The sequence below is a fragment of the Bos indicus genome, chromosome 1 (assembly GCF_029378745.1).
Source record: "Bos indicus isolate NIAB-ARS_2022 breed Sahiwal x Tharparkar chromosome 1, NIAB-ARS_B.indTharparkar_mat_pri_1.0, whole genome shotgun sequence".
Classification (NCBI taxonomy): Eukaryota; Metazoa; Chordata; class Mammalia; order Artiodactyla; family Bovidae; genus Bos; species Bos indicus.
Genome location: NC_091760.1, coordinates 52,514,047 through 52,536,535, shown reverse-complemented (window position 1 = coordinate 52,536,535; position 22,489 = coordinate 52,514,047). Strand labels below are relative to the sequence as shown.

Here is a 22,489-nt window from a genome sequence, read left to right as displayed (position 1 = left end):
GTATTGGAGTTTCAGCTTCAACATCAGTCCTTCCAATGAGCACCCAGGCTGGTCTCCTTTAGGATGGACTGGTTGGATCTCCTTGCAGTCCAAGGGACTCTCAAGAGTCTTCTCCAACACCACAGTTCAAAAGCATCAATTCTTTGGCACTCAGCTTTCTGTATACTCCAACTCTCACATCCATACGTGACCACTGGAAAAACCATAGCCTTGACTAGATGGACCTTTGTTGACAAAGTAATGTCTCTGCTTTTTAATATGCTGTCTAGTTTGGTCATACCTTTCTTTCCAAGGAGTAAGCGTCTTTTAATTTCATGGCTGCAGTCACCATCTTCAGTGATTTTGGAGCCCAGAAAAATAAAGTCAGCCACTGTTTCCACTGTTGCCCCATCTATTTGCCAGGAAGTGATGGGACCGGATGCCATGATCTTAGTTTTCTGAATGTTGAGCTTTAAGCCAACTTTTTCACTCTCCTCTTTCACTTTCATCAAGAGGCTCTTTAGTTCTTCTTCACTTTCTGCCATATATGTTTATTATTTATGTAGGCTTCCCTGGTGACTCAGATAGTAAAGAATCTGCCTGCAATCCAGGAGACTTGAGTTTGATTCCTGGGCCAGGAAGATCCCCTGGAGAAGGGAATGGCAACCCACTCCAGGATTCTTGCCTGGAGAAATCCATGGACAGAGGAGTCTGGCAGGCTACAGTCTGTGGGGTCACAAAGAGTTGGACACGACTGGATGACGAACACTTTTACTTTCACTTTCATATATATATGAATCACGAATCACTGTCTATATATGCATGTATGTATGTGTGTGTGTATATATATATATATATAGAGAGAGAGAGAGAGAGAGATAGAGAAAGAGAGACAAAGAGCGAGAGAGATATTCTTTTCCATTATAGGTTATTACAATTATAGTTTCCTGTGCTATAAGGTTGGTCATGGTTGATTATCTATTTTATATGTAGTAGTGTGTATATTTTAATCCAAATTCCTTATTTATCCCTCCCCTCTTCCCCTTTGGAGAAGGCAATAGCACCCCACTCCAGTATTCTTGCCTGGAAAATCCCATGGACGGAGGAGCCTGGTAGGCTGCATGCGGTCCATGGGGTCCCTAAGAGTCGGACATGACTGAGCGACTTCACTTTGATTTTTCACTTTCATGCATTGGAGAAGGAAATGGCAACCCACTCCAGTACTCTTGCCTTGAGAATCCCAGGGACGGGGGAGCCTGGTGGGCGGCCATCTATGGGGTTGCACAGGGTCAGACACGACTGAAGAGACTTAGCAGTAGCAGTAGCAGTCTTCCCCTTTGGTAAACATAAATTTGTTTTCTGTGTGTCTACCTCTATTTTGTAAACAAATTCATTTATATCATGTTTTAGATTCCACATATAATTGATATCATATGGTATGTGTCTTTCTCATTTTAGCTTACTTCACTTAGTATGATTATTTCTAGGTCCATCCACATTGCTGCAAATGGCATTGTTACATTGTTTTTCATGACTGAGTAATACTCATTTTAAACATTCTTAAATATACGGTTAAGTGGTATTAAGTGTATTCACACTGTTGTGCAACTATCACTAATATCTGTCTCTAGGTCAGATGTAAAATTGAAACTCTGTAACCCATTGAACAATAACTCCCCATTTTCCTTTCCCTAAGCCCCTAGCAACTACTATTATACTTTCTGTCTCTATGAATTTGATAACTCTAGGGACCTCTTGCATTGGAGAAGGAAATGGCAAGCCACTCCAGTGTTCTTGCCTGGAGAATCCCAGGGATGGGGGAGCCTGGTGGGCTGCCGTCTATGGGGTCGCACAGAGTCGGACACGACTAAAGTGACGTAGCAGCAGCAGCAGCAGCAGCAGGGACCTCTTGGCTCAGCAGTAAAGAATCTGCCTGCAGTGTTGGAGCCACAGGAGATGTGGGTTTGATCCCTGGATCGGGAAGATCCCATGGAGGAGGGCATGGCAACCCAGTATTCTTGCCTGGAGAAGCCCGTGGACAGAGGATGCTGGTGGGCTACAGTCAATAGCATTGCAAAAAGTCAAACACGACTAAAGCAGCTTACCACGCACACACGCAAGGACCTCTTGTAAGTGGAATCATAGTGTTATTTGTTCATTTGTGCTTAGCTTACTTCACTTACCATGATATCTTTAAGTTTCATCCATATTGTAGCATGAATCAGAATTCTATTTCTTTTTAGGATTGAATAGTATCATAATTTATGTATATATCACATTTGTTTATCCATTCATCCATTGGTAAACATCTGGGTAGCTTCCACCTTTCGGCTAGTGTGAATAATGCTGGCATGAGCATGGGTGTACAAGTACAGATCACAGTGTTATGATCACCAACACTGATTTAATGCTTATGGTGAGCAAAATACCCTTATCAGCTGTTAAACTATCTGGAAGAATCAACATGTCTCTGAAATTTCACGGGTTGAATTCAGAGAATTAAGTACTCTTAGGAAAATGTGGCCTGACAACATTTTTTTAGGTTAAGACTATGGCCAGTATTTGCGTTCAGTGACTATGCTTTGTTGATTTATTCTTCAGAATGCTTCTTGTCTCCATCTTTCTGCTTGTCACTGCTCCAATGTGTGTTTTAATTGACTCATTGCCATGCAGCAGTACTGTAGTCACAACTAGTTTGTCTAACTTGTCTCCCCCTTTCCAGTTTTTCTTATAAACGACTGCTTTTGGTCATCAGACTTTACTGAACAAAAACTTTCAGTCCCCATCATGTATAGGACAAAGCTCAAGCTTATTTGAAGGAGTTTTGTAACCTGGCACCAGCTTACCTTTCAAGTCCTACTTCTATTTCCTTAAACAAACTTTACTCAGAGTCAAAATTGAGTCTTCTCATTATCCTCTGGACAAATCACTGTTATTTTGACTTTTGCTATTCATTCTACCATGTAAAACCTTTTTCATTTTGCCTTCAAGTGTGAGCTCAAACCTCACTGTCTCTGCTAAATCTTTAAAAAAAATAACCAATTTTGAAAATGGTTGCTTGCTGTTTTGAATATTTGCACACTCAACTGTAAGATTAACCATGCTAATGAGGCTTTTGTAATAGCTCATTTTTTCTGAGTTCTCCAGGTTGGCCTAAGTGCTTTAGTAGCATTATTTCATCTTTGCTGTAACATGTGACATATATGCTATTAATGTACATTATACAGATGATGAGACACTAATGTCCCAAATCATGCAGTTAGCAAGTGGTAATCGAGGGCTTGATCACAAGTTTTCTGCTGATAAAGCATCATCTAAAATGTGTGTTTACCAGCTTAATTAGATTATAGGCCTATAGATGAATAGGGTATTTGCTGTTAATGGTATCTTCCATAGGGACTGCCTGTGGGGGTCAAAGTCAAAAAAAAGACTGCTTGTTGAATGGAATTTTTTTTCTTTATAATTAGCTCACTATGGATTAGCTTAGCATGATTTTTCAAACCGTTTAGTTTCTGCTGTTTCTTCAAGACTAGGAAGGCTTCCTGACTGCTCACGTCTGATCAGGTACCCTCCTGAGGAACTTCAATAGAGCACGTGCCACACTGACTGTACTTAACTGTTACCTGCTTGTCTCCTCTACAACATCTTTGCTTGAATTCCTAGTATCTAGAACAATATCCAGCACATATGCACAGTAAATGCTTATTAAATGAATTAACTGCATATGTGGCTAGTATCCATCTGAAGAGTTGGTTTCTAAATGTGTTGCTGTTACAGAGTTGAATAATACCTAAGTCCAATAAAGTTGAAAAGGGTATATCCTCAAGGAAGTGTAATGGGAATATAAATTAAAACTTTTATTTATTTAATTGTACTGTAACTTTCATTACATGGTATAGTGGTATTTATGCTTACTTTTAACAAAGGCTGTTTGATTGTAAGGAGTTAACATCTTTATTCAAAGAAGAATGATCCTGAGTTTTAAAGGCATGGGTGTAGTTTTGGTTCCTAGGTAATTTGGGAGCAGACATGGTTCAGTGTTTCATAAAATGTTCTTTAAAATTAGCAAGTTCTATTCTATTTCTGGATGTGTGCTGTACACACAACCTTCTGATTAATAATTGAATTTCTCAAATACTGTGATACTCAAAAACCAATGAGAGTAGACGTTAATATTTTGGTCACTGGAAAAAAGATATTGTCCACAAAATAGCAGATGATTCTTTATATTTAATTATTTATGAGTCAGCTAACTGTGTCTTTAAAAAATTGAAGTGGAAAAGCATAGGACCTGACTTAGACAATGGTGCTGTTACTAAAAAAAAATTTCCCCAGAGTTCTTGTCTGAGAAGCCGTCAGAGCTCTTCATCTCACTCCACAGATAATACAGCAGCACCTGGTACAATGCTTTGCACACAGCAGACCTGCAGTTCAGTAGAATACATTAGTCTAGAGAAACATTTGTCTATCACTTTCCCTTCAATCAATCAAACATACATGATTGATGTTGCTTCTACCTTCTAATGCATCTCTCCCTGTCTATTGAAAGTAGTTTCATGTATACTGGCTGCATCTGCACTTTCTCCTGAAGCTTATGGAGTGTGTATGAGAATGCAATCATGTAGAGGTTATAGTAACAATAACAGTAATGATGGTGATACAACTAGAATACTTCAAACATCAGTCTGATCACTGCTTTGTTTATAACCCTGCAATAGCTTCTTGTTCCCCAGTGTCAGTCCCTAAACTTGTTTGGGACTCGGGGCTCAGTGTGGTGGTAATATCAGCAGAATCTGGGTTCTTGTGCCCCTAAAGGATGCAGATTCACTTTAGTAAAGGCCTCCAGCCCCCAACCACATTCCATACCACAGAACTGTCTGAAAAATACTGAAGAGAAGTAGGAATAACAACTTGGTATTCAGTGTGAGCTCAGCTTGTTTCCTAGTCAGATAGTGGGTATATATAGATTCCTGGGTGCTCAGGTATTGTGAACTACTCTTGGGACATCTCAAAGAGGCAGTTTGATATGAAACAGCTTCCACCTTGGGACCTTACTGAGGGTTTTTTTTTTTTTTTATTAAAAATGACAGAAATACTTTTGTCCTGATGTGAGTTTAGAGGGACCTCACAACAAAGATAGAGTCATCTGACTTTGATGGATATTTGAGTACCACACTGCCATTTCCCACTTTTGGCACTATAATTCTGAGAAAATCTCAGCTTTTCTACATAACAGAATTTTAATTTTCACTGGATTTCAGGTATTAAATTCTTTTCCCCCTTATAAGCTTTTTTCCCCTTAGAAGTTTACAGTACTTCCTGAAGGTTTCCCAAGGTAATTTAGAGCAATTGAGTCATTGATGAATTCTTCTTTAACATCCTAAGGCTGAAGTAGTAAATAATTAATTTTTTTTTGTACTCACATTGTGGTATAATGGAAAGAGACATTAGTTTCAAATTCTGGTTCTACAAGGTATATACTGTAGGACATTGGGCAATGCAATTCCCTCCTCCATTTATTTATTCAGCAAATACTGGAGTTCTTGCTTTGTACCAGACATAGTATTAAAGCTCTGAGAAAAACTTGAGAAGTCATATAGAAATAATCTCTGTATCTTCAGAGACTTTAGCTACTGGGAGAGGTTGGCAGGTAAATCAGCGATTTCATGAGTATACCGTGGAGCTATGCAGAATGATAGTGCCGTGTGGAATTAAACCCAAGGCAGGTGTGAACTGGGAGTGGAGGAGGGTGTTCAGGAAGGTGTCTTAGGGAAAGTCTTGCTTAAGCTGTCTTAAAGCCATGTGCAATTTAGTTGAATATAGATATAGAAAGAACATTCCAGTGGCCTGAGCAAACATGAACTACAATAATAAGACATATCTACAGATCAGTATTTACTGTTCAGTATTACTGATATGAAAGTGTAATTTTGAAGAGAAAAAGGAGGTAAGTCTAGATTAATGTTTCCATTTCCTTTTCTCCAAAATGAAAATAATTATATCTATGATGTGGATTTATTGTAAGTACTCAGTAAAATAGGATGTGTAGAGAACATAGCATGTAGATGTTAAAAACTCTTCTCTCTTTTCTTCCTCCACCATATAGCCTCTCCCGCCTTTTCACACTTCTGATTTTCCTAAGTGGAAAAAAAGCCCTAATGATGGTGATCAGTTTGGAAATTATGGCTATGTTTAGGAAAGTGGAGGAAGAGTCAAGGGGTTGAGAACTCTGTTCTTTTTCTGACCTGGATTGCAGCCTGTCGAATTGAATGGGGACAGTCGCTGGCAGCAACAATACGTTATTCTGACACTGCAGTTTCCTGTGTCATCACAATTGGTATGCGAGCAGGGCGCTAGTTGCCAAAGAGCACTGTATTCTTGGTCTGTCTGTTTGATTTGCTGTTCATCGCTGAGCACAGGTCATGTGCACTGGGGCGCTTGGAAAAAACTTGGGACGACACTGTTGTGTGTATTCTTATTGCTTTTACCAGTTTGAAGTCTCTGAATTTGAATGTATTACAGGGAGCTACTTTGACCTATGCGTTTTTGATTTTTTTTTTTTTTTTTTTCTGGGTAAGGATCACTGCTTTTGAGGATTTTTGGTCTACATTTGCTATTTCTTTCAGGGAGCTTTGCCTCAATTATTGGGTTGGGTTCTGATAAGAGTTACTTCATCTGGAGAGATTTTATTCATTCTACCATTTATTGTTAAAATTGATGTTTATACTCAAATGTAGTTTTCCCAAATGTTTGTCATTTGCAAACATCTTTCATGGATTTTTGTCATACTCGGATATCTTCTGTGCTGTTATTTATTCAATATTTTTTTAAAATTTCCAACCTTTAAAAAAACCTACATGAATTTAGCCTCATTCTAAGCAATAATACTTATGAATTCATGGACTTGAAGCTAGTTATAATTTTCTAATACATATTCAGAGAAGTGTTAAAAATGATCCAATCTGCCACCTAATACAGGAATCAACAGACATAGTCAAGTCTATTCATTTATGAATTGTCTATGGCTGCTTTTACCTGTAACAGCAGAGCAGTTGAGACCAAGACAGACTGGCCCAAAATGACTAGCATATTCATTATTTGACTCTTTTAGAAAAACTTGCCAAACTCTGACCTAAAATTGTCTGCATATCATCAATACAACACATAGCACACTCTGTAAACATTATTACAGGGCAGTTTTGCTGAAAAAATATGCATTAAATCTTTAATCACATTTTTTCCAGAACCAGCAAATACTTTACCATTTTATTCTGGAACTGATGCATTTAATTATAGATAACTCATGTTCTGAGAACCTTGGTGACAAATGTGTTTTAGACTCAAAGAAAGACATAGACATTAAGGGTAATTTGTATTTTTTTAAACAAAGGGAATATTTTCCTATAAAAATATACAATGATACAAAAATACATGAAGTTAGAAGTAAAAATTTCCCTGCGAAGAAACTTTAATCTCATCCACTAAAACCCACATTCCTTGTATTTCCTCTGAGTCATTTTCTGTGCATATTCAAGATTAAATACTTTTTTTCTCCTTTAAAATACAACTTCTTTTTTTAATGAAAAAAAGGATATCAATGTTGCAACCTCTTTTTTATAACATATATATTTCTGTTGAGAAATCTAAGTAATATGGATAAAATTATAAATTGTTTAATATTACTTCAGAGTGTTTCTTAAGAGCTTTATTGATATATGGTTTAAATATTGTGAACTTCAGTCATTTTAAGTGTACCATTCAATTATTTGCAGAGTTGTTCAGCCCTCAGCCATCAGCACAGTCCAATTTTAGAACATTTCATCATCCCCCAAAGATTCCTGATGCCCATTTGCAGTTGGTCTGTTCCTACCCCCGGCCCTAGGCAACCACTAATCTACTTTCTGTTTGTATAGATTTGTCTTTTCTGGACATTTCACATAAATGGAATCATATATTATATGATCTTTTGTGTCTGACTTCTTTCACTTAGCATTTCAAAGTGACTTTAAGGTAAAAGATGAAGGAAGGGTTCAAATAGCCCCAGGAATCTTCATTCTTTTCCATAAGATGCTCTAGTTGCAGTCAATATTTTCTTTCCTTTTCTTTGGGAATTAGTCTTGGAGACATGCAATGATACAAGTACCAGGTAACTTCTGCAGTTCCCCAAATTCATAATTTCCCAAACTTCTGTGCACACATGGAACAGTGGCTATTTGAGCAGCACTCTGGAGTGAACGGAAGAAGCTGCTCTCTGCTGGTGGCAGCAGGTCCTTGCCTGGCCACGTTGAGGGGAACAGAATCTTGTCATAGTTGTATCAAATGTAGACCGTCCCAGTGTGCTACACCAGGTGGGTCAAGAAGTTCTCCTGCAGGTCTAGCAGCTTTGATGTAACAAAAACTTCCAAGTATTCTTATGGATGTGCTATGTGGACCCAGCCCCAAGATATCATTTCTAAGCCTCATTCCTTTCCCTGTTCCTATGTAATAATGATGATTCATAGCCAATTAATAGACAGTCAAAATCAGTGAGAAATTATTTTTCTTTATCATGTCAGATACAGAGTTACCTTTTTAACAAAATTTTAGTGCTTTGATCGGAGAAGGCAATGGCAACTAGGAGTTGGACACGACTGAGCAACTTCACTTTCACTTTTCCTTTCGTGCATTGGAGAAGGAAGTGGCAACCCACTCCAGTGTTCTTGCCTGGAGAATCCCAGGGACGGGGGAGCCTGGTGGGCTGCCGTCTATGTGGTTGCACAGAGTCAGACACAACTGAAATGACTTAGCAGCAGCAGCAGCAGTGCTTTGATATCATGCTTAATTTAATCAGTTCATTTTATTATTATAAGCATGGGTAAATGTCATGTGACTTGCATATTTTGACTTTCTTTTTCCGTGTCAGTTGAGTAAAGTTCTGAGTGGACTCACTGACTTATGAGCTATGCACATGTCAGATGGCAGGGTGCCTAGTGCCATGCTGACCACATCCTATTCATGGTATCACAGGTTGGCAATAGCTGTGAGCAATGGTCTTAATGGGGTGCAAGTGGGTGAGGAGGAGGGCATTTCGAAGCATCCCAGGGGTGAGTTTGAGCTTGAGTATTCTAACCAAACTCTCCATGTTATTCTCATGTGAGCACCACAGTACCAGAGTTTGTTTCTGTGTTTTCTACCCAAAAGTTTGAATGCTGCTGTGCAAGTTGTTTTCGGTACTGAGCCATCAGGACTGTCCTAACCAGCATCATGGTTTTGGGGTTTGTTCTGCTCAGGAACTCTAAGGAAAGTAGCCAGGAGAGCAGAAGAAAGTGACCCTATACACTGATGCTGAAAATATCTCTCTACGGAGAGAAATTGCATTAACTCCTTGTAGCCTGTCTTCAAGAGATTTAGCCTTGCTCCCATCAGATATTCAGTCCAGATTGTCCTTTACTGATGGACATTTTTCTCTTCCAGTCTATGCTCACTACTTATTTTAACCTATGAGAATGAGAGCGGGATGGGAGAGGGGAAGCCACACCCGCCACATGGCTTGTGTGTTGTGCGCCATTACGTAACAAGTGGCAGTCTATGGAGCTCTGGAAATCTACTTCTGCACTATAATCAAACAATCCCAGGGTATAGTTTCAAGTTATAGGACAATAATACTCTGAGTTTCAAGGAGGGGAGCCAAATGAAAAAAGATATTTTTAAGTGGATGTAGAAATATTTGCAAATTTAAATAGTAATGAATTAAACTCTTTAAACACAGTGTACTGTGGTATCAAGGAGCAGTTGTGGTTCAACTTCAAAATTCTGGTATTTTCATCTCTGTTGGAATTTCTTGGCAGTGACTCCCACTTAAAGGTCTATAGTGAATATAATGTGCTGTTTCTACTGATCAAAGAAAGTTGCTTGGTGTCAGAAAGCAACTTGGGAGTCAGAGTGTTTACTGGGTAATTTCTTAATGAGTTCTGGCTCATGGTTCTCATCGTTTTAAGAGGGAGGAATGGAACTCGGAATGCACAGTCAAACCATGAGCGTTTTGGCAGATATGGAGATGCAGCACAGCTGGAGAAAAATCCTCTTCTTTGAAATCGCATATCTCAAGTGCTACATCAGTTTTTAAGCTCGTTCCACTGCCAATTTGGATTTTAATATGAACAGGAACTGGGGGATGTTTATTGATATAGTCAAGGAAGCATCAGAGTCTGTTCACCTGTTGCCCTCCTCTGTCTTTGCAAATAATTTGTGAGGGCAACAGGCGAGGGGCAGTGAAGGGGGATGATAAGGTGTTTGTTGTTGCTCGACTGGCAGGAAGCCTGGCAATCAGGACAGCTGAGATAGTAATTTATCCTATGACACGATCTTCACCTCCTGAATCAGCAGCCCTTTGGTTAATCAGGGAACACAAGGCACTGATAATTAGTCTTTTACAAATGCTTTTTATTTTTCATTATGAATTTGTATACACTGAGTACATAAAATATAGGAAGTAAAGGAAAAATTGGTGAAGATGTTCTCATGAAGCTGTCAGCTTTCTATCTTTAATATATCATTGTTCTTCTGGTCCAATATGACTTGAATAAAGACCTCAGTTCCCCCAAGCAACATAATATTGCTCATCAATAACAGTCAACAAATATATATCAAATTGTGTAGACCAAGTCAGGAAATATAGTGCTGAAAATACAAAGGGACCAGAGATTTTGTTCCTGACACACATATCCTAATAAGGAGCATAAATGATGAACAAATACATGAATTGATTAAGCCTGAGAAATTATAATATAACTGAGACTCAATGACTCTGTATAAATAACAGAAGAGTACAAATTTCAGCACTGCAAGTCCCAGGTCCCAGGAACTCCTTAGTACCAGTTTTAAAACTGAGATTCACTTATAGTCTTGGGGAAACAGTCGGTCAGTCTACTTATAGGGTTCCTTCTAATTTTCATATTCTCTGATTTGTTAATGAAATTCAATTGAGTAAATTTTAAAGATCTCATTGGTTTTATTCAGAGATTCATGAATTGGGCAGTATCCCATCTAGCAGACAGTAAGGAGCTCTAAGGAGCTGTACAAAATGACAGACTTTTATAGACAGAGGAGAGCAGGATCAAGGAAGTTTTATTAGGCGATAAAGCAGATTGGTCATCACAGGGATACTTTGCTTTCAGTGATGCCAGGGGTCTCTCAGACAGATGACCTAACAGTGCTGATCATGTGATTCCTGATTGATTGGTTTACACCCCATTTCTGGGAGAGCCAAACCTGTAGTTAAGTCCTGGTTTGATGACTTGGGGTTTAACATAGGTGACTCCATATTGGCCTGTTGTCTTGTTTTTAACAGATTGTATATTGAGAAAGAATATTTGGCAAGGTTTATGATATGACTGTGTGATAAGATGGTTAGATTAAAGTACTGTATATACATTAATAATGCTACTGTTTATGGGCGGGGGAAAAAATGGGACTTCCCTGGTGGCTCAGATGGTAAAGTGTCTGCCTACAATGTGGGAGACCCGGGTTCAATCCCTGGGTCGGGAAGATCTCCTGGAGAAGGAAATGGCAACCCACTCCAGTACTCTTGCCTGGAAAATCCCGTGGACAGAGGAGCCTGGTAGGCTACAGTTCATGGGCCGCAAAGAGTCAGACACAACTGAGCGACTTCACTTTCACTTTATGGCAAAATGGGTTTTAATTATATTTATGGGAAAATGGATTTTATTGTTCTAAGAAAATACCTCACAAATAAGGGTCTGCAAACACTTTGTAGAGTCAAAGTTTTCTGCAAGCAGCTGCCTTGGTTGTAATTCTCAGTTGGTTACTCTAAGGGCCTGGTGCATGCAAACAGCACTGGATTTGCAGCCAGGCAATTTTTACTCTTTTGTTTACTGTCCATGAGAGCTGATAAAAACTCCTTTGTGATGTAGTTTCTTCATTTTTTATATATGAATAATAATAGCTACCCAGCAAGATTGTTAGGAGCTTCACAGTTTTTTAGTAAGTAGTAAATGCTCAACAGATGTTTGCTTTGTTATCCTAAACAGTTTTTGCTTTCTAGTGTTTTTGAATGAATGGAAACTGGATCTAAATTAGGACAAAAAAAAAAAAAAAAAAAAGCATCTGACAAAGATGCTTTTTAAGGAGCTTATCCTTAAAAAATTGTGAATACATATGTGTATGCACATGAATATGTATGTATTTATACTTAAATATATATATATAGATGTATTTATATTGGGTTGGCCAAAAAGTTTGTTCAGATTTTTCAATAACATCTTGTGGAAAAACCCATTAGAATTTTTGACCAACCCAATATATATAAATACATACATATACATATTTAAATATATATTTTCCATTAATGTTGCCCAAGAAAATCAAAGCATTTCCTAAATGTTACTACTGAAAATTAGGATCCAACTTAGGCCACAGAGTCTTATTTAACTGTTGAAATTATTGTAATGCAGTGATTTGACTTGTTCAGTATCCACTAAGTTTAATTATATATTTGTATTTTAATAGTAAAAAAAGCTACACTTTTACTGTCAATACTTTACTGAATGCCAATGCATAAGTTATTCTCACAAGGATACTTGTAAATTTAAAAGAAGTATTTAAAGTCAAAATTCTTAAATGTATACCATAAATGATGACTAATAAGTGATACATATATACCTGCTATTTGTTAATCGCTCCATCATGTCCAACTCTTTGTGACCCCATGGACTGTAGCCTGCCAAGCTACTCTGTCCATGGAATTCTCCAGTCAAGAATACTGGAGTGGGTTGCCATTTCCTTGTCCAGGGGATCTTCGCAACCCAAGGATTGAACCCAGGTCTCCCTCTTTGCAGGCATGCTCTTTGCCATCTGAGCTACCAGGGAAAATTTATTTAGTATGCATATATTTAAAAAAACTACTGTGGGAAGTAATGGCCTAAAGAAAAAATAAGTGCATGCAAAATAGCCTGATGTCATAATGTATCTGAAAAAAAAACACCCTGAAAGCTCAAAGGCCTGTTATACATGTTCACTGATGATTTTAAGGGCAAGGGGGCCCAGCTCCTTGAGATGTGTAACTATTCAATAAATCAGTGTTATTATCCTGTGTTCAGGACATTGAATAATATAATTCCTCCCCTCAGCTCTACATTTATGCATTTCTTAGCTAAGAGACAAGTGTCAATGTGTGTGTCATAGCCGAAGCTATTTAAACTGTGCCCATATTCATTTGTCTGTATAGACAAAAAAGTTGGCTGCCGAAGCAGAGGAGACACAGACATGAAGAACAGGCTTTTGGACTCAGTGGAAGAAGGAGAGGGTGGAATGATTTAAGTGAATAGCTTTGCAATATGTACATTACCATATGCAAAATAGATTGCCAGTGTGAGTTTGATGTATGATGCAGGAGACCCAAGCCATTGCTTTGTGACAACTTGGAGGGATAGAGTTGAGATGAAGGTGGGAGGGAGGTTCAGGAGAGAGTGGGCACATGTATGCCTATGGCCGATTCATACTGATACATGGCAAAAAACCATCTCAATGTTGAAAAGTAATTATCCTCCAATTAAAATAATAAATAAAAATTTTAAAAAGTTGGCTGCTGAAAACACAGCCTTAAATATTGAATTGCCTAGTTTCAGTTCAGTTACCAAAATGCGGTTGTATACCCACCTGTGTGCATGGGAGCCGTTAGGCTCTGGGAGGAGTATGACAGTAAGTCGACGTACTAACTAGGAAACAAAGTGGTAGGCGCATTTCTTGCCCTCTACGAGTTAACAGTTTTGCTGGGGAGGCACAATTTCATAAAATAAACAATTTAGTTAGGATTATTTAAATATGAGTTTTTAAAATGTTTTCCCCCAAAATAGGAAAAAAAAAAAAAAAAAAATAGGATCAGTGCCAGAGTGTTCAGTTCCAAAGTGATGTTCTTAAACTTTAAAAGTTTCTTTGGAGTAGCAAAAACTTTCCAGGAAGTGAAGCAGTTTATAAATAGCTTCAGATCTTTGTGGAAATATACTGAAATACTGATAGAAAATGAATCCATGGGGATTTGACACCTCAGCAAGACCCTCCTTAGCAAGATCTAAAATAAAATCAAAGAAGTTGTTCATGGATTATGTACCTATTATCAGAGACATTCATGCAAAACTTTAGGTTAGGTGGTGACAGGAATACAACCACAACTAGAAAGTGAGATACAGTTAGTGAAATTCTCAAGTACTCTCTTAGGCTGATTCTGCCTTGAGAAAGAAAAACCCCACTTTTGATAACAGATGAAGAAAGACTATGGAGGAGACACATTCTGGTAAGGAAGAGATTTCTGTACCAAGCACAGTAAAGATGACATTTCTAACCTATGGGCATGGGGTTTATTTGCAGTGTTACTACTATTGGATCAAATGTGTTGTGCAGGATTTGTGACATAATAGGCATCGGGAAAAAGGTTTAGATTTTTTTAAAAGGACTATATCTTTAATATGTCTCAACAGTGTGATTTAAGGGCTTTCAGCAAAGTCTTCCTATCTCCAATTAACTCTCACACTTAGGACTAAAAAGTTCCATTATTAGCAATTACTCAGTGATGAACATCATCCTTTCCTTTTGTCTCTTTTTGAAGGTGGAAGAATTGCTGAGAATGGCAGCACTTTCGTTTCTCCACTCTTTAGATCAATGCTTGTTAGATCACTTTCCTGTTTGATCAGAGAGATGGGAAAACTTGAGAATGAAAGGAGGTGAATATGGAAGGGGGTAGGGAGAGCCGAGACTGCAGAATGGAGTCAGAGTCCTAGAAGACAGCAGTGCTGGTTTACCAATATTTCCCTGGACTCTACTGAATGAAACATGGATTTGTTACAATGACTTGAGAGTTAAGGAATCTTTACTTTATGTAGGAAATGACCTTCTGTCCTATCTCACTGCAATATTGCTAGGATAGAAATAACAAACAACTTTTAAAGTTCTCTGAGCATTGCTGAAGAAAATGATTATAATGTTGTGATAGTGGACAAGTTATCAAATATCAACTTCCATGTAAATCTGGGTCAAAGAAAATTTAACCACAGGGGAAAGAAAATAAATCCATGAGACTGCCTTTAGCAAGGTCACAGAGCAGAATAAATTCCAGCCCTGAGAACCCGTGATTTCCTTCCTGTTCTTCTCATCTTTATCTGTTCTATATTCCACTGTTTTCTTGCTAATGTCCCTTCCCTCACCTTTTGCCTTTCTCAGTAAATATTTTCTTTTCAAGACCTGAGGATATTGCCACTGTTCTGGTTATTGCTTTTGCACTTGTGTAGCAGCTTTTAAATTCTCATCTTTTTTAGCAGCTGCAGCCAGACAAACATATGAGTCAGTGGGAGGGGTTTAGAGGAACTGGCTCAGTTCTCCAGGGAGCTGTAACCTTTTGGCAGGCCAACAAACAGGCATTTAAAGTCCAATGACTGCAAAAGCTCTCTCTGTACATGGGATAGCAACTGCAGTTTTCCCAAGGTCTACCAAGAGTTTTTTTCAGATGGAATCAGGTTTCTGCCTATAGAGAGACACATTCCTAAAGGCTTAACTCTGACCTTATAGCTAAAATCTGGAGACAGCTGGGAAGTGATAAGGGGTGGGGTGTTGGGGGCGGGGGAGAAGAAATGTGGGAATATGAAAGTGAAAAGGTCTTATTAAGTATTCTCCTTAGGTTTGGTTGCCTGTATACCTTCCACTCCAAATGGTGAATCAAAGCTTATCTTTCTTTCTTTTTTTTTTTCAGTAGTTCAGGTTACCAAGATATTTCTTTTTGCAGTGTTCACAGAAGTGATTCTCAAAGTATAGTTACTGATCTGGTCATCCTCAAGGGCCTTCTGGTGGGGTGGGCATTTTCAACACAGTCTTTTTCACCTTTTATCCTTGGACAATGACAGTGGTCCACAGGCTAAGATGTTCCTGTGACTGAAGCTTCTACTTCAATAATTGCTGATATTTGATTTAAAAAGCCCTGCCAATTTGATCAACCTAATGTTAAGAAGAAAATAAAGATAGGAGTGGGTTGTTGACTCCTACAGGAAACCAGTTAAATGATTTCTTATGTCTTTGTTGCCTTACATTGTCCTTCCCTTTTGCTTTCTTCTTCATTGTTTATCATAAAATGAAAAGAATAAGAGGATCTTGTTTGGAAGAGATGAATCATGGAAGATTTTTTTCTTTGTGGCACATAGAAACAATTGTTCTTTTGCTAAATGAAAACTCATATAATACTTTCCTTAATATGCGTTTTGCCAAGATAAAGTTTCACGATAAGCTCTGTTTATACTGAAAAGGGCAACAGAATAGTATCTTAGTTAACACAGAAGAAAGTGATAATGAGAGGCCAGTTGGAAAGCCAGAGCCACAGTCGCAATGAGGCTGGAAAGTTTACTTGGTGACGAAAGGTACCAGTTGGGGTTCTTGGTTTCAAAGAATAGAGAACCTCTGGCTAACACAGGCAGAGAAATAATTTGTTGGAAGGACATTAGGTTTCTTACAAATTATCTAGAGAGCTAGAGATTGAACTCAGAAAGAGCCTGGGGACCAAGGGAGGATGAGCAGCTGAGAACATAGTTGAGCTCCCTCCACTACTCAGAACTGGTCACTATTCTTGTTGCCCCTGACAACGATGCCCCTGAGCATTTACCACTGCACCACTGATCACTGCCTTCTGCTATGGGGGTCAGAATGTTTTCTGGCTACTTGAGCAACTTGATATCTTTCTCAAGAATCAAAGGGCCAGTCAAGAGCACCTCATTGGCTGAGTCCAGGTCAAGTGTGTTTGTCCAAATATCTGGGGTTGGTGCCTGATGAGGGGGTGTGGTGAGGGGGTGGGGTGAGCATGAGATTAGGAGGGGGACTTTTTCATTTTCAACTCAATTTATCTATCTGTTCCTCTCCCAGCAGTGACAAGAAGGAAGCCTCCTTCCCTCACTTACCTGGTTGGAGGTGAAGATATCCACCTTGTATTCTTGCAGTACTTTGTATATTGTCTTTACTGCATTGTTGTGTTTATAATCAACACATCTATTTTCCCCTACTAGACTGAATTTATGGAGAAGGATTGGAGTTATGTTTTTAGCCTCATCACCTATAGGACCTAACAAATATTGGGTGCTTCAAACATATTAATCAAATTATGTTTAGTTAAATCACAGGGAAAGCTAATACAATGAAAACATATGAAATAATAATAGCAGACAAGTATTGAAAGAGCACTTGTAATATACTTACCATTTTCTCATTTCATTCTTATGACCATCCTATAAAATAGGTTCTATTCTTTTATTTATTTTACATATGGGAGACCAAGGGTCAGGTTAACTAACTTGACCTAGTTTATGTAACTGAAACTGACAGAGCAGGGATTTCAGATTCAGGGCAATCCAACTTCATCAGAACTGTACTGCCCCCTGCAGGTGAATCAGAGAGACGAGGAAATGGATCCAAATATTCTCTGTTCTCAGATGTTCACCTAGGATGGAGGGCATTTATTTGAAGGTAGACAAGCCAGGCAAGAGAGTTTTATGTTTACTGATATAAATGACATCTGTGAGTTTGGCGTTATCCTAAATAAACTTGTATTTCATCATAACTTGACTAATGAAGTGTTCCCTATTTATGGCATTCTTAGCTCTGTGTTTACCTCATAATATAAGCAAATAAAATAAGTATAAATAAACCCACATAAATGTAGATTAGTCAAGTCAGAATTTAAAAATTTTGTATCTCACATCAAAATCTTTGTTTTCTTTATGTAGTTAACCAAAGCCATATTTTACCATAAAATTTAAAAATTTTGAATATTTTTTCTCATCTTTAGAAGTACAAGCTTTAGAAAGTGAACTAACATCACAATTGTCTGCTTTTGAAAAGAATTCTTGCCTAATTATTAGTAGGAAAATAGCAGTAGAAATTTTTATTGGCATAAATGTATGTATTTTGTTTTTATGATAAGTTGTATCTAAGGGAGACGATCTACCTTCTTTTATCAAAAATGATGAAATCATGGGATTGCCCCCTGGGAAGCATCAAAAGCAAATGTTTTTCATGATAGTTCAGAAGGCAGAATAGAGTGAATTTGAATGTGATTTCTTTGTATTTCTATAACCAGTTGCTAAAGCAAGGATATTTTCTGTTATATCATCATTTTATTCCTGGCACTTGAAGCATTATCACAGAAGCATGTGGAACTCATACTTGTAATTGCATTCTTATGCATAAGTCTTCTTCTATACATTGCTCTGTTACTCCTAAAGGCTAATTACAATCTGTGGATTTACTCAAATTATAAACTTCAAATAAATGGACAAATAATAAATGCAGAAATAGAGGAATAATTTGCATTTAAGTAGGCTTGTGGGAAAGATTTTGCAGGTTGTGGAAGCTGAGTGTATATGTATTAGAGGGAAGCGAGAGGAGAGGGAAGGAAGGAGTGAAGGTATGAGAGAGACAGGAGATCGTTTATGATGACCGGTAACAAAAGAGTGGAAGGAGAAAGATCAGGTTCAGTAATGGAGAGATTGGCAGTGGAAACAAGGGTAACATAGCCCAGGAAAGGAAACACAAAGATCATAACCTTGAAGAGGTGGTTCTAAGGGATGATAGGCTGCAGGGTGGCTGAAGTGGATCACAGTTGTAGTTGTCTGACATTGAGGAGGTCATGAAATGATGGTGGGCTGTAGAAGATTTTCTCTTGGATGCTTCAGTTTTTAAATAACTTGAGAATCACACTAGTTACCAGATGATAGTGATAAAGATGTAGCAAAGTATACAAATGCTCAAGTGTACCTCCAAAAGTGCACTGAGAGCGGGTGATGGGCAATTATTGGGAAGCTGCAGTGGAGATTATGGGATGCCAGCTCCTCCAGCCCACTGAATTCACAGGAGCAGAGGAGAGTAGCATCTGTTTGAGAGCATCAGACAGGAACAGAGATTTCCTATCAGATTAGGAGAAAGTGCATTTCTTTTTGGCTTTGGCTTTAACTATTAACAACTCTTAATGAGTTATAGGACTTTCCAGGTGGTGCTGGTGGTAGAGAACCCGCCAACCAATGCAGGAGACAAAAGAGCCATGGGTTTGATCCCTGGGTTTGGAAGATCCCTTGGAGGAGGGCATGGTAACCCACTCCAGTATTCTTGCCTGGAGAATCCCATGGACACTGGAGCCTGGTGGGCTACAGTCCAAAGGGTTGCAAAGAGACGGACAGGAATGAAGTGACTTAGACGCATGCAATGACTTACAACCATGTGGTAGATGTCGTGCTGGATGCTGGGAATTCAGAGATTTAAAACAGTGTGTCATCATGAAGAGGATGGATTTTGAAGCTAGCCACAGTTGGCTTTCAAATTTGACATCATTGCCATCATCATCTCTGTGGCCCTGTGGAGTTCTTAGCTTACCTGAGAGTGTTAACTCTTCTGTAAAGTAAAAATATTGATAACTTACAGCAGTGTTGTGAGGATAAAGTAAATAGTAAATAAAAGTTCTATCACAGTGTTGTCTTGCAGTTGCCATTATTATTATTGTTATTTTGGTTTTTAATCTAACTGGTTGAGGAAGCTCATGAACATAGCCATGCGCTGATAGAAAGACTGAAGTAAAATAATCCCTGACAATCTTGTTTGGGAACTCTGGCTTTGGGCTACAATTTAATGAACCCTAGGCCAGACAATTTTGTCATCAAGATGAGATATGGAGATAGAACATGCGTGGGCAACATTAACAGCTCTGCCATGTGTGGAGTGGTCATGGACGAAGCCTACAAGTAAGACCCAGAAGACACACTTGCATCAGAAAACAGAAAAACCATCTGTCTGGGTTTCAGTTTCTTCATTCACTGGGAATATAGGCTTTCTTTCTGTTTGGTTGTTGTGAAGATAGTGAGATAATATAAGTGAAAGTGCTTTGACAACTCTGCGTGGTGTGTATCTGAAAGGTGCTATGTTTAGGAATTTTTGTGGGCAGAATTTCCAGTGACTGCTGTCCCCACTATCCTTAAAAGAGATGGAGAAAATGCTTTCCATGGGAGATTAAACCCAAGAGTTAAAAAAAAAACAACTTCTCTTCAATATAATTCAAACATTCATGAATCATAAGATAGGGAGAAGACTGAAAAATGTTGTAGCATGTACATGTTCAAAAATGTAGGAGCGACCTTGCTTGGTAACTTCTAGAGTTATATTGTCAATCATTAGAAAATGTTTTGCTTAGTAACTAATTCTGTAATAGGATGAAATGTGACATTTTTCTAAGCCATTCTTAGATCCTTAAAAGGAAAATAAAAGCTTCCATTGTTTATTTGGAAAACTCTCAGGAAGTGAGGATTTCTTGCCCACTGATATTTCTCTTCAGACTTGTGTGGCACTTCCTTTAACCAATCAGCTGTCTCTGTTACATGTTCTTCCTCCCACTGCCTGTCTGCTGTCTGGATGGAGCAAGTTCTACACATTGGACTTGGCTCTGTGTTTCATTTGGCCTCCAAATGATTGGTTGGATCTAAAGTTTTTAAGATCTATCCAGTTTAAACCATGGTAATAACAAGTGAAACTGAGTAAGTATAAGGGATTGATTCCTCAGAAAATGCCACCCATTTAAGACCAACTAAAAAAGGTTAACATTCATAAATAATAATGGCTAATATGTTGTGAGTGCATCTTTTAACTGTTTAAAATCCTTGCAGCGATACATTGAGCTTGTTATTACTACCCAATTTTAAAAACTTTTTGCATTGGGGTATAGCTGATTAACCATGTTGTGATGGTTTCAGGTGGACAGCAAAGGGACTCAGCTGTACATTTACATGTATCGATTCTCTCTCAAACTCCCTTCCCATCCAGGTTGCCACATAACTTTGAGCAGAGTTCCCTGTGCCATACAGTAGGATTTTGTTGGCTATCCATTTAAAATAGAGCAGTGTGTACATGTTGATCTCAAACTCCCCAGCTATCGCTTGTCCCTATCCTTCCCCCTGGCAACCGTAAGTTTGTTCTCTAAGTCTGTGAGTCCCTTTTGTAGATAAGATCATTTGTATCATTTCTTTTTGAGATTCTGAATATAAGGGATGTCATACAATATTTCTCCTTCTCTGTCTGACTTACTTCACTCAGCGTGACTATTTCTAGGTCCATCCATGTTGTGGCAAATGGTGTTTTTAAGAATTGAGGGTTTTTTTGATCACATGGTTCAGAAATTAAAAAATTACTTATTGTCCATTCTCTGTGTGAGACAAATGGCATGGTGTTTTGTTTGGAGACCTGAAAGCTGAGATGTTCTGTGGCAGTTAGGGCACTCCTAGGAGGCCTGTGGTGAAGTGGGATAGTGCAGTGATAAGGTGATGGTTTCCAGAGACCATGGGAATCAGAATGGTGGCCCGGCCCAAGGGAGATATTCGTACTCTTGGTCACGACTCTCGGCCTCTGGTTTTATATGCTGCGTTCTCAGGCACATTTTGTGCTCATACGAGAGGAAAATACCCTTATTGGCACATGCAGGTGCCAAAAGGTTTTCACAGACGCTGCCTCTGATAGTTTCTGAAGGGCTTTTCAGCTGTCACCATGACCCCTGCTGGACTAAACACATGTTTAAAGCATGTGGAGGAACGGTCAGATTTGGAAGCCCCGCTGCCACTTGGTATTATTCCTGGCTCTGTTTTGCGTTCGGCTTGCCAACATTCTAATTGTGTGGGGCTCGCAGCTGCCACAGTCATACTGGTCTCAATTCAGTGTTTCCCAGCTCCTGAAGATTCCACCGCTTCTGCCAGAAGTCCTCCCAGTTGTTACCACACTGATTGCTATCCAGTTCGGAGGCAGAGCTGTGACGTCAGTCTCTCTCTGTCTTCTTCTCTGTCCTTCTCTGTCTCTGTCTTGTGCTCTAGATCAGGCACTGGCTGTTTTCTTATTTATTTATTCAGCTGAGCCACATGGCTTGTGGGGTCTTAGTTGCCCCACCAGGGTTTGAATCCAGGCCCTCAGCAGTGAAAGTATGAAGTCCTAACCACTGGACCACCAAGGACTTCTCTGGGTTTTTCTTATTTATTTACATGCTGTACCTTCATGGAGGACAGCTCTTTGCTTGTAGGCAGCCTCCACAGGGCTCTGTGCAGAATACTTTATGAATGGCTTAAATATCACTCACAAATGTCTTTCTAGTCCCCTCTGTTGTTTCTTGCTAAAAGTGTATCTGGGTTAATGTAAATGCTTCTGTTAAGCAGGAGGTCTTTCCTCTGTATCAACGCAGTTGTTAATTGGTCATGAGTAGATCAGTTGTGATATTTAATTCTGGCAGCTTTTCATAGAAGATCCACCCTGTTTATTCAAATGATCCCCTCAATTTCCTGCTGTCTCTGGTACCTAGAAGTAGCGGTCTAGATTGGTCAGCTACTATTTGCTTTCGTAAGTAATGACTGTGCCACATATTTCAGTTGGTCCAAGTGAAACCTCATTAGAGTGTATAATGTAGCTGAGTCTGATGTTTTTGAGTGGCAGCCCTGAAGGAAAGGGAAGAAATGTGGACTGG

At 38.8% G+C, this 22,489-nt stretch overlaps 1 pseudogene; it reads right to left on the bottom strand.

Annotated features, from left to right (window-relative positions):
* LOC109562385 (phosphatidylinositol N-acetylglucosaminyltransferase subunit P pseudogene) overlaps positions 1 to 21,680 on the bottom strand; it is a 34,665-nt pseudogene extending 12,985 nt beyond the window's left edge.
* Positions 21,681 to 22,489: the final 809 nt, after the last annotated feature.